Raw genomic sequence first — 5,055 nt, forward strand, 5'->3', positions numbered from 1 at the left:
TGAGGAATCTGTACAGTACTAGTCTTCCCAAGGTCCCTTGTAGGAAGCTCTGCCCTGTCCAGGCCTTGCTGAAGGGGCCATTGAGGCAGCCGTGTTTTATGCTACATGAGTCAGCCCGCTTCCTGCCTAGGCTGCAGTTAATTGGACAAGCATAGGCCCTTGGCCCAGCAGCAGTCCTTAGGCTGCCCAATGACCAGGGCAAGCTAGGCTTGGGCAGTCATATATCTTCACTCAGAAATTGCAACTAAAAAACACTGGGGAGGGGCAGGTGGCACAGTGGTTAAGTTCACACGTTCTGCTTCTCGGCGGCCTGGGGTTCGCTGGTTTGGATCCCAGGTGCAGACATGGCACCGCTTGGCATGCCATGCTGTGGTAGGCATCCCACATATAAAGTAGAGGGAGATGGGCACGGATGTTAGGTCAGGGTCAGTCTTCCTCGGCAAAAAGAAGAGGATTGGCAGCAGTTAGCTCAGGGCTAATCTCCCTCAAAAAAAAAAAAATACTGGGGAAACTGCAAAGGCGTGGGCCTTGTACAAGCTAAAGTTAAGACTGCAGAGAAATTAAGAGAAAAAAGAGGAAGCTGTAGGGAGCAGAGAAGAGAGCTTCTGCACAGAGAAAGCAGGGTGAGTACGAGAGACAGAGAGTCTAGTTAATTCTGGGTGCTGCTCTGTTTCTGGATGGTTTTCTAGTTCCAGACACAGTCTTTACGTATTTCAGCAGACTCCTTGTTCCTTGAGGCACCTTAAGGACGAACTCTTCATAGGCACTCATAAGAGACCCCCTCACGCCCAATGTGGGCTGCTGTAAGAAAGCAGAGGTGGGATAAATAGGTAAAATAAAGGTCAGAATTGATAAGTAGCAGCAACAATATGAAGCATTGTTAATTATTCTACAAGGAATCTTATTATCCATTTATTTTATAGATAACAGTGCAGACCTTGTAAATTGTAATAGAATGTTGGTTCCTGAACATAAATGAATAAAAAGATGTAAATTCTCAAGGTATTTAATTCTAATGAAATTCAAAGAACTTAAACTTCCATTCAAATAGAGAAATCTATTATCTTTTTAGACAATTGGCTTATTCATCAGTCCTTCCAAGGACAATAAATAAAACACATATGAATGTGCCTTTGTTGGGGTGTGCATAGATTTCACAGTGGCTAACATTTTTTCTAGTAAAGAAACAACATTCCATCCTTTTCCTTTCCATATTTTCAGGGCATCACCATAATCCGACACTGACTTTCACCTGAACTGTTGCCGCGTCCTCCTGGGTGGGCTCACAATGCTGTGTATTTAGTAAGCGCTCATTAAGTGCTTTGTGGGATGCTTCCGCTGCACTCAAAGTCATTTCCTCACCCAAGAAAACAAAACTTTAAAAAAAGTGTTTTTCTATGGAAATTCCAAACACATAAAAAAGTAGAATAATACGATGAACTCTCTTATATCCATAACACAGATTCAGGACCGATTAACTCAGGGCCAGTCTTGTTGCATGTCTATATTCTCGTGCTTTCCCTATCTCCTCTTTTCTCATGCTGATTTGGAAGGAAATCCAAGATTTCATATTATTTCCTTTGTAAATATTACTGTGCATGTTTCTAAAAGAAAAAATTTTAATGCAACCAAAATGCCATCGTCACAACTAAATTAAACTAATAACTTCAATATTATTAAATATCCAGTCAGTGTTCATATTTCCCTAATTATCTGATCAATGTCTTTTTATAGTTTCTTTCTTTGACTCATATTTCAAATAAGCTCAACACCTTATAATGGTTGATGTGTCACTGAATTTCTGAGTTCCTCCTCCACTTTCTCCTCCTCCTCCTTTTTTTCCTCTTCTCCCTCTTTCATTCTCTCCCTCTCTCTCTTCCTGCAGTTTATTTGTTGAAGAAACAGAGTCATTGTCCTGTAGTTTTCCACAGTCTGGATTTTGCTGACCATATTTTTATGTTGTTATTTTAAATTTTCCTTTATCTCCTCTATTTTCCTTAAATTGGTTTTTAGATCTAGACTAGAGTCTCACTCAGATTCAGATTCAACTTTTTGGCAGTCCTCTAAAGGCGATATTGTGCGTCTCCATCAAGAGGCACACGATGTTTTTTTGTTTCCCTTTCTGCAATGTCAGCAGTCACTGCTGATCATGCCCAGGTGCATTAGACCATTAGGGGTTGCAAAATGGTGATATCCTAATTCTATCGTTCTTCCTTCGTTTATGAACAAGACTACTTCTAACTTCTCATCAACCATTTGGTTACCCTGAGCTACAGTTCACAGTGCAAAGGGAAGATAAATGTTTGATTCAAAACTATGTGTTCTCTAAGCATCCGTTAAATATGACCAACGGGTGTTTTTGTCAAGTGTCACCCGGAACTCATGGATTTAAATGTATTTGAGGTATTTCAATCCATCACAGTTATTCTTCTTACTGATGACCATAATGTTCTACTTTTGGCTCCTATCACTTCTTCAAGTTGGATGTTGAGTGTTTTGACCTGGCTCCAGTAGTCTTTGATGCCTTCCTTGCCATCTGTGTAACAGGATGCTCCAGGCTCATCTTGTGTATTTTCTACCTTAGACCCAGAGTCAGCTTTTTCTCCAACAGAAATCAGCTTTTTCTTCTGCTTTGTTTTAGTGGCAATGGCGTCTAAAGACTACAATCTAGGATGTTCATTGGTACAGGATGGGTTTCCATTTTGGGGCCTTTCCGGGGTGAATATGTACTTTTTAAATAAATAGAAAATATATTTTGAGTTCATACTGATACTTCCAATTAAGATTCATGGCTACAGGATTTTTTACTTAATCAACCTTATATTTTTATTTGTGAGTTCATGGCAGATATTTTTTTCAGCTTGTTTATTTCCTGTCTTCTTTATTTTTTATTTTGCTTATGGTGCTGTTTGCCCTACAAAATTGTTTTGTTTTATTTTAAATTGTTAAGTAGTCAGATCTACCAGTCTTTTCCTTATTTCACCTGAATTTCTGTTGTTGTTGTTTTTAGGAAGATTAGCCCTGAGCTAACATCTGCTGCCAATCCTTTTCTTTTTTTCTGATGAAGACTGGCCCTGAGATAACATCCGTGCCCATCTTCCTCTACTTTATATGTGGGACGCCTGCCACAGCATGGCTTGATAAGCAGTGCATAGGTCCGCACCTGGGATCTGAACAGATGAACCCCGGAAGGCCGAAGCAGAATGTGTGAACTTAACTGCTATGCCACCGGGCCTGCCCCTATTTCACCTGAATTTTGAGTCACGGTGTGGAAAGTTTTCCCCACTCCCATGTTATAGGAGAATTCATCCACACTTTATTCTAATATGTGCATGGCTTCGTTTTTATTTACATTTAAATTTCTGATCCATTTGAAATTTATCTTATTGTGTCTAGATGAAGAAAAGATCCAATTTTATCTTTTTTCCACATGACTTTTCATTTCACCCAACATTACTTATGAAAAAGTCCATCTCTTTCCTTTTGGTATGGGTTGCCACATTTATCATTTATTAAATTCCCACTTGATTGGGCTTATTTCTTTACCCCTGATCTTTCTGTTCACGTACCACTGCCACATGGTTTGAATTATGAAAGCTCTACAATACACTGTATTCAGGACTTTACAGGGGATTCTTGCTAAAACAAGACTTTTGAGTGAGGACTTCTCTCTCTCTCTCCTAGCGAGGTCCTACACCTACTTTCTAAGACGGTACCTTGCAAGTTTGGTAAATGGCATTGAGGAAAGGCATGCATGCACCCTTAAGACAGGAATCAGCAAACTATGACCCACAGGCCACATATATTTGTAAGTAAAATTTTGTTGAAATATACCTATATTGTCTATGGCTGCTTTTCTGTGACAGTGGGAGGGTTGGGTCCTTGTGATAAAGACTGTATGACCAGCAAAGCCTAAAATATTAAAATATCATTTCTGACCCTTTATAGAAAAAATTTGCTGATGCTTGTCTTAAGACAACACGTTGGCATCCTAACATGCTAAGTGCCAAGCAGGACCTGCTACATAATTTGCAGGCCTCAGTGCAAAATGAAAATTCAGACCCCTCTTTCAACAAGCAGGAAAAAAGTGCTGTTAAAGGTACTAACATATAAAACTTTTTCCTTGTGTAGTTTCTGTCTTGGTTTGTCATGTTGTTTTTTTTTATATCGTTCTAAGTAAAGAAAAATAATTCACATCACTAGCACGAATTTTACCTTTATCTTTACATTGTACAACATCTCTTTTAAATGCAAATATAAGAACATTTAACTTGTATGCAGAATCACTGAAATTACGCAACTCATATTTCCTGGCTTGTCCCTGGACGGTGCCTTCAGTTGGCCAGAGGAGACAAATAAGCCAGACTCAGAAAGGTTGGAAGGAGGAAGAGAAGGTCCCTCAGGCATGGAGTGGGCCCAGGGAGCAAGTGCAGACCCTCAGGGAAGACCCAGGACACTCCAGGGCAATGGGGCTTGATGTCTGTTGTTTCCCCACCCCCAGCTGCTGGACTAAGGCAGGAAAGTCGCCCCCGCACTAATGCAGCCTAGAGCCTCCAGCCCACTGGGGTGTCACGTGGCAGGGGTTGTTGGGCAGCGTCGGGGGGATTGGGTGCTGAGAACCTGTCCCAGGGAGGTTGCTAGGGGGAGCAGCAGGAGACCAGACTGTGTGTCAGCTGAGGCTCCAAGCCCCCAACACACGCTCCATTGTCCCATCAGATTTCACTGACAAAACACAAATTCACAGATAAAATGATTATGAATATCAAGCCATCACTGCAGAGCATTAAATCCCAAGCTCGGGGCCCTGTGCAGCTTCACTGCTTGCATATCCATGCTGCTGGCCCTCATCTCAAGTAATGATGGAGATGCTGGGAATGTCCGTCAACACCACAGCTGCAAGGGAATGGGTGGGGGGGTCTAAATATTTTGAGGAGCCTTGCTGATGTGGGCTGCTTCTTAATGACACTTTAGTAGGGTTGTCCATCTGCTTAAATCCTACAATTTTTTTGGCCTTTTTTAACATGCGATTTTTTATTGTGGTAAAATATATAATAA

The sequence above is a fragment of the Equus caballus genome, chromosome 2 (genome assembly GCF_041296265.1).
Source record: "Equus caballus isolate H_3958 breed thoroughbred chromosome 2, TB-T2T, whole genome shotgun sequence".
NCBI lineage: Eukaryota > Metazoa > Chordata > Mammalia > Perissodactyla > Equidae > Equus > Equus caballus.